This window comes from Bufo bufo, chromosome 9 (genome assembly GCF_905171765.1).
Source record: "Bufo bufo chromosome 9, aBufBuf1.1, whole genome shotgun sequence".
Taxonomy (NCBI): Eukaryota; Metazoa; Chordata; class Amphibia; order Anura; family Bufonidae; genus Bufo; species Bufo bufo.
Window position 1 is genome coordinate 5,505,957 of NC_053397.1, and position 8,660 is coordinate 5,514,616.

An 8,660-nucleotide genomic window follows, 5' to 3' on the forward strand; every position below is an offset into this window, starting at 1 on the left:
CCAGGGCACTACAATATGAACACCTATGCATCTTGGCACCTGTAATAATGAGCATAATTAATTCCAGTACAACTTCGCACATATGGTGAACGTACATTACAAAACCACCAGACCAGTCATAATGAACATGTATAACTATAACATACATTACGAGACCATAAGACTAGTCATCTAATTTACTCACGGTTCAGTGAGAACGGGGTCGGGAAAATATTCTATTCCTAAGTTACCCCTACGGCTATCCCTGCCTACAAGCAGAGAACCTACCCGAAAGGGGCAGCCCCACTTCTCGGTGGCTAAACCCTCCAATGTCACCTATAAGGTCCTGATTAGGCGCCTATTATCACCAGGATGCCATTATCCACATTTATCTTCCTTCATACTTTGGTCCCTGAAGAACCGACAATAACAGAAATTAGGATAGTTCTTACAAAGTGGGTGAATAGCCTAATCAGGGCATTGGAGAGTTTAGCCACCGACAAGTGGGGGCGCCACATTATATAGAGCTGACATATTCCACGGCACTTTACAGACATTAGCATCCAGCTGTCCCCAATGGGGCTCACAATCTAAGGTGTCCTTATCAGGATGTCTTTGGAGTGTGGGAGGAAATATAGATTACTGGTGGCTCACCCAACCAATGCAATGTGTAGGTGCTCAAGGTTTAGCTGATTCACCCAATCAGAGGTTTGATATAAAATTTAAGTGTAATAAACCGGCACTCTTCACTTGGTTGACCACACAGAGAGCAATATAAATGAAATATACATTTATTTAAACATCGATCATGAAAATTATAATAAAATCACTTTAAGAAATGTCCCTAAAAAAGAAATATCACTTGAGGAAAGGATGGGGGGGGGGGGGTGTTACCCTTCCATATGGTAAAATTAAACTGATAAAAGTAATACATATAATTAATACATAATACGATTATAAAATTGCATAGATTAATACATGGTGAAATTATAAAAAATGTGTATATTGTAAAGTGCATATATTGGTTTCACCCTTTTTGGTGGGGAGGGGGGTTCCCCGTATTTGCGATGCCGCATCAGTAAAAAATGTTGATTTCCTCAGTAATAGCCTATAATCAGGCAGGGAGTAGTTTTTTGTGGATGGTCACAGATGTAAAGATGTGCAAATATATAGGTGGCAGAATGATCAGTCAACGATCATCTCCACGTATATTGCTATACATTAACTCCCCAATAGGTGATTCAGTCATGAATGTCGTTCTGTAATCTCTAAAGTATAAATCTGTTGATAGATCCCAGATGACTTTCAATGTAAAACGTTCCTTGGTTGGAAAGTTAATAGTATGTTTAAATTATCACCTTATTTTAAATTATATGCCAGTCACTGTTATTGGCAGGGTACATAAAATTGGTCTGTCAGTCGGTTGTTGTGCCTAGTGCGGCGTCCCACACTATATTAAGGCTCACACTCTGACTCCGGTGATTTCGCTGTTTACAGTTGCCGATGCGCCTTTCAGGGCTTTATCCTGTAAATTTTCTCCTTCGGCGTCCCACGTGTCTTGGATCGGTCGGCGTTCACTGTGTTAGCGGTCTTTGGGAAAGGTTATAATTGGAAGCACTTCCAGGGTATTCAATGGTCATATCCAACTAGTGGTTTTATTGTGGGTTTGTCTATATTTTTGTCACCATACGCGTTTCGGGGGTCTAAGCTGCATCCTTTTTCAGTAGTTACCCGCTGTCTGCCATTGGGCTGGTTTATATACCCTGTGTCTGATTGTAATTGGAAGTCTGGACTGGATTCCATTATGTGGATCTGGCAAAACACGTATTAAGGCCGATTCATTGGCCTGCATTTGTGGGAGGGGCGCCCTGCCCTATATCTAGCACGCACCTCTCTCCAGGGGACGGACGGCAGCAGTGTTCCTGTTCCGGCCGTCGGCGTCAGCGTTTCCCAGGCAACAGTGCGTCACTTCCGGTCAGCGCTTCTTCCGTACTCCGGCGTCCTGTTTCCTCCTCGTGCGGCGGGTAAGTAACTACTGCCTCACCGTACGTCGCCTCGCTAGTCCGGTCGGTGGGGTCGGTCTCTCTAAGGTAAGAGAGGGACATCCCCACACCGGAACGGCCGTCTGGCAGCACGCCCCGCTCCCACGTGACTGGCACGCAGGTAGCAGGGGTCAGCGGCACTCCGTTTCTCGTTCATTTTCAACGATGTTAGCTACATAGGGGGATCTTGTGGAGTACCGGAGAAAAGGGGGGAAGTAGAAGTGAGAACATGAATACGGAGTTTAAAAAAGGGGGGAGTGGGGGCTATTTGTCACAGCTGAGCAGTGGCGCACCAGTTTACTTTACTCCAGATGGCATGCCAATTACGGTGACGTCATCTGTGGCCAGGTGAGCCCGGAGGCATTGAGGGTAGTTGCTGAATCCAGGCTAAACTTGGGGTAGCCTGTTTATAGTACTTTGGCGGCAGGCCACGTGGCTGCCGCAGGCATGTTCATTTGTTTTAGCAGTTGTTACCTTCCAGCAGCGATGGACTGGCCATCGGGAGTACCGGGAGAATCCCGGTGGGGCCGATCGAATTATGGGCCGGCCAGGGCCGCCAGGCATCAGGGGGGTAAAGCTCCAGTAACAGCAGGCAGTGTGGGGGCGGCGCTCACTCACTGACGTCACACGCCTGCTCCTCCCACTAGGCGGCGCAGGCGCGTGACGTCAGTGAGTGAGCGCTGCCGCCCGCACTTGTTACTGGAGGCTGGAGGCGGGAGCTGAATGTAAGGTAGTAAAGACTCTTTACTAAAGAGATGAGCGCTGTGCCCCCATGTCTAGTAGAATACCTACCTGGAGCCAGACTGTGCACAGAAAGGGCACTTTGTCACTGTGGACAAAGTATGGCACTTTCTGTGCACAGATTGGCTCTAGGTGGGTACAGTGTGGCACTGCAGTCACTAAGGGCACTATTTATCTGGGCATAGTAGGGCACTATCTGCCCACATAGTCAACATATGGCGCTCTGGGCACTGCCATATAATAGTGTGGGTACGGTACGGCGATATTTGGTTCTATGTGGGCACTGTATGATTGTGGGCAGATAGTGCCATACTATCCACAGATAAATGGCGCATTTAGTGCCTGTCGTGCCCACATAGTGCCATATAGAACCCATACTCGGAAAGCGCCATACTTGTGTAGACAGAGTATAATTATAGGCAAAGTATGGCACTTTCTGCCCACGTTTTAGCTCTAGGTAGGTATGATATGGCACTTTGTGGGCACTGTAGACACTAAATACACAACTTATCTGAGCATAGTATGCCCAGGTCTTCCCACGGTCATACAGTGCTCAGATAGCGCCATGTTATGCACAGATAAATGGTGTATTTCTTGCTTATGGTGCCATACAGTACCTACCTAAAGTGAAAACCTACAGTACTTTGGCCACAGTCATACAGTGCCGACATAGAGCCAAAGTATGGCACTTTCTATGCACCTAGGTAGGTACTATATGGGTACAAATGCGCTATTTTCTGTGAATAGGAGGGCACTATCGTGCTCTATGTGGGCACTGTATTACTATTAGGGCAGATAGTGCCATAGAGACAAAATGTCTCCCAGCACATTATACATGGCTCGTCATCATGGTTACGACCTCCCTGTAATCCAGCATTGGTGGTCGAAAAAAGCACCAAACTATGTGCACTCCCACAATCCCGGCTACTCCTATAGTGTGCAAGCATGACCACCGCTGCTGGATTACAGGGTGGTCAAAACCATGGAAACGAGCAGTGCATAATGTGATGGAAAAATGACTCCCGCCAGCAAAGGAAGCAATATGGACAATCACAATACATTAGTTTTTTTTGAGTGTGTTTGGGAAAAATAAAGTGGGCCGGTCTGGCTGAAGTCCAGGGCCACTTTATTGTCCCAGTCCATCCCTGCCTTCCAGCGTTAATTGAACTTCGCTGAGAGATAATGATGGCTGGGAAATTGGTTATAAGGGGGTACACAGATAGTGTCTTATAAGGGTCAAAGTCTGGCACGGGCCGCCGTGCTATCAGATAGGTAGGGGCAGGGCCGTCTTTCCGAATGGGCACGCTGGGCAGTTGCCCGGGGGGCCCCACTTGCCTGGGGGCCCGCCTGCCCAGTGAACCCACCAGCCAACTTCCCAACCGTCATCCCCCAGTTGAATACTAATGAGCGCTTCCATTATGGAAGCGCTCATTAGAACCGAGAGACCAGGAAGTGGTGAACGCTCTGTACTCACCACTTCCTGGTCCTCGGCTGTCGGCTGTGCAGGGCTGCGCACAGCGTGAGGGCGCTCTGTGACCTCACGCTGTGCGCGCCAGTTCAGAGCACAGAGTCGACTGAGGAGAGGCAGGCGGCGTCCAGGAGCAGGAGAGGTAAGTGATTTTTTATTTTATAAGAAAATGTGGCTGCTGGGGGCATAAGGGGGCTAATGGAGAGGCATATGGGGGGGCTAATGGAGAGAGGCATATGGGGGGCTAATGGAGAGAGGCATATGGGGGGCTAATGGAGAGGCATATGGGGGCTAATGGAGAGGCATATGGGGGGGCTAATGGAGAGAGGCATATGGGGGGCTAATGGAGAGGCATATGGGGGCTAATGGAGAGGCATATGGGGGGCTAATGGAGAGAGGCATATGGGGGGCTAATGGAGAGAGGCATATGGGGGGCTAATGGAGAGGCATATGGGGGCTAATGGAGAGGCATATGGGGGCTAATGGAGAGGCATATGGGGGCTAATGAGGCATATGGGGGCTAATGGAGAGGCATATGGGGGCTAATGGAGAGGCATATGGGGGCTAATGGAGAGGCATATGGGGGCTAATGAGGCATATGGGGGCTAATGGAGAGGCATATGGGGGCTAATGGAGAGGCATATGGGGGCTAATGGAGAGGCATATGGGGGCTAATGGAGAGGCATATGGGGCTAATGATGAGGCATATGGGGGCTAATGATGAGAGGCATATGGGGCTAATGATGAGAGGCATAAGGGGGCTAATGATGAGGCATATGGGGGCTAATGATGAGAGGCATATGGGGGCTAATGATGAGAGGCAGCATATGGGGGCTAATGATGAGGCATATGGGGGCTAATGATGAGAGGCATATGTGGGCTAATGATGAGAGGCATATGGGGGCTAATGATGAGAGGCAGCATATGGGGGCTAATGATGAGGCATATGGGGGCTAATGGAGAGGCATATGGGGGCTAATGGAGAGGCATATGGGGGGGCTAATGGAGAGAGGCATATGGGGGGCTAATGGAGAGAGGCATATGGGGGGCTAATGGAGAGGCATATGGGGGCTAATGGAGAGGCATATGGGGGCTAATGGAGAGGCATATGGGGGCTAATGAGGCATATGGGGGCTAATGGAGAGGCATATGGGGGCTAATGGAGAGGCATATGGGGGCTAATGGAGAGGCATATGGGGGCTAATGGAGAGGCATATGGGGGCTAATGGAGAGGCATATGGGGGCTAATGAGGCATATGGGGGCTAATGGAGAGGCATATGGGGGCTAATGGAGAGGCATATGGGGGCTAATGGAGAGGCATATGGGGGCTAATGAGGCATATGGGGGCTAATGGAGAGGCATATGGGGGCTAATGGAGAGGCATATGGGGGCTAATGGAGAGGCATATGGGGGCTAATGGAGAGGCATATGGGGGCTAATGATGAGGCATATGGGGGCTAATGATGAGAGGCATATGTGGGCTAATGATGAGAGGCATAAGGGGGCTAATGATGAGGCATATGGGGGCTAATGATGAGAGGCAGCATATGGGGGCTAATGATGAGAGGCAGCATAAGGGGGCTAATGATGAGGCATATGGGGGCTAATGATGAGGCATATGGGGGCTAATGATGAGGCATATGGGGGCTAATGATGAGGCATATGGGGGCTAATGATGAGAGGCATATGGGGGCTAATGATGAGAGGCATATGGGGGCTAATGATGAGGCATATGGGGGCTAATGATGAGAGGCAGCATATGGGGGCTAATGATGAGAGGCAGCATATGGGGGCTAATGATGAGAGGCAGCATATGGGGGCTAATGAGAGGCATAATAACACTGTCATCCACAGATGCCCCCATAACAGTGTGTCTTCCACAGATCCACCATAACAGTGCGCCTGCGCACTGACGAGAGACAGAAAGAAGGGGAAAGAATCCGCGGAAGCAAGCAGAGGACGGCACAGCAGACGATTGAACAGCTTCTTTTGTAAGTAAATAGTTTTATTATAAATGTATCCCTGCAGACCGCAATTCTCTCATATTTTGTAATCTTATTTATATATACTTATTTTGTTTTTGCCCCCCCATTTTTGACTGTGGTATCTTTGTGCCCCCCCCTATATATTATTCCTATATTAAACACTGATTTTGTTGAAAGTACCAATAAATATCGCCTTATTGATAATTTGCATTTTATTCTAGTGCGTGATTGTGTAGACAGGGCCCCAGTGCACTGTATTGCCCGGGGGCCTATAATGCTCTTAAGATGGCACTGGGTAGGGGGTAATGCCGTGCAGTGTGGTGGTGAGGAGTTGGTGGGGGTAGCCCCCACAGTAACAGACCCTTCACGTTGCATGGCATTTTCTTCAATTGCTTCTGTCTCAGGTGTGCAGTTTTTTCTCGTTGCCTATACACCTGTCGCAGTTTGCTTGCTACTTAGGTAGCTGTGTGTTTATTTGAGCGTTGGCCCGTCAGCCATTCAGCCAACTCCACGGCACCGCGGCGATCTGACTTTCGTGTCTCGTCGCCCAGCTTCGGCCCGCTTGAACGCAGGCGCGAGCGCTGTTTAAACAGATAATATTTAAAAAAAAATAAAAAAATTATACATATACTTATTCTGCTTAATTCATGCGAACAGATCTGTTTCTACGGTTGATTCCTTGTGCTATTCTCATACCAGCATCGTGTCCGGTTCGGTAAGGTCCTCCTTCTTTGGCTCCAATTGTTTCACTGTCACGTCTCCTCTTTCTCCTTACCTCCGCTGTCAGGTGGTCACCAGGTCTGGTTACCTTTGCATGTCGGTTTTTGCAGTGCCGGTGGTGGTGTCTAGGCACAGGGTTTAGTCAAATTGGTGCCAAACAGTGTTAGTGACGGTCCGTCGTTTTTGCTTGCTTTTCAGTCTGGTCATGTCTCACGTGTCAGATATCGTGGATGCTTCTGGCGAAGACTTGGGTTCCAGGGAATCGGAATCCGGCAGTATTCCATCTCTGCGTAATTGGACTGTGCCCAAACTCATGTCTGAACTAAGCAAGAGAGGGCGTTCCTTTTCCGGCCACTGCCCGGAAGGCGGAGTTGTACAGGCTGCTGGGGTCCACCCCTGCAGGACCTAGTCATCGAGAGGTCTCTATGGCCACGGTTCAGACCTCCTTGACGCAGCTCCACATCATGCTGAACAGCCTCACCTCCTCTATGTCTGGTGTGCAATCCAGGTTGGAGTCGGTTGAGACTAGGGTCACTGGCTTATCTTCGCCCGCCACTCTGTTACCAGTAGCAACGGCACCTGTTGCCAGTACCGCAGGTAACTTTGTTTCAGTGCCCAATGTCACTCCAGCCCATTTCATTCCGGCCAATATCAAAAAGGACATTCTCGATGGCAGAGACGTGAACCTAGCCTCCCTCCTAATTGCCACTCGTGACCTATCAGACAACAGGGTCATTGCATGCGGCGATGTTTCTGTTGTCCTGAAGGGACGCGATCTCAGGCTTAGCAGGAAATTAACAATTCCGGAGTTTGTACTCGCCTTTAGTCTCTACCGAGATATCATCTGTTCAGTACGGCCAGACAGGAGAGAGGAATTGGACCTGTATCTGTTCAGGGTCACTGAGTTGGGATATAAGTACGCAGGCTTCGGGTTTTATGACTACCATTGCTCGTTCTCCGCAAAGGCGGCAGCAGCGCTCAGTCAGTTCCAGTTTACCACCAACTGGGCTAACATTGACACGGAGATTTTCTGTAGGCACTTCGCTGGCCTTAAAGCCCCAGCGTGTTCCTCGTGCCAATCCATCTATCACACAGGAGAATGGTGTCATAATGCCGCTAGTGCCCCGAGGTCCAATTCTTCTCCCCCTATCCCTGGTCCGTCGGCTGGCGTCCAGCAGAATCCCACGGTAGACAAACTCGGCCGCCCAATCAAGTACCTGGGCAGGTCACAGATTTGTAATAACTTTAATTTCGCTACTTGCAATTCTAGTCAGTGCCGTCTGTTACACATTTGCGTTAACTGTTTCCGAGCCCACCCGAAGGTTGCGTGCTCATTAAAAACCGATAAACATTACATGAGTGTGGTAAATGTAGACATCCTTGAACTTTACTTGCAGAGCATGAGGATGCTTCCTTTCGCGACTTTCTTGTGTCAGGCTTCAGTAATGGTTTTCATACAGGTCTTGTAGCGTTACCGGACGACACCTATGAGTCTAGAAACCTGCAATCTGCATCACACAACCCCAGGTCCATAGATAGACTCCTCCAGTTGGAGTTAGACAAGGGGTACATCATCGGCCCCTTTTCGTCTTCCCCCGTTCGAACGCTGGAGGGTCAGCCCCATAGGGGTAGTCACGGGAAAGTTCAGCCACAAAGAAAGGTTGATTTTCGATCTGTCAGCGCCCCATGGGTTAACTACACCCAGTCTGAATTCGCTCATTCCA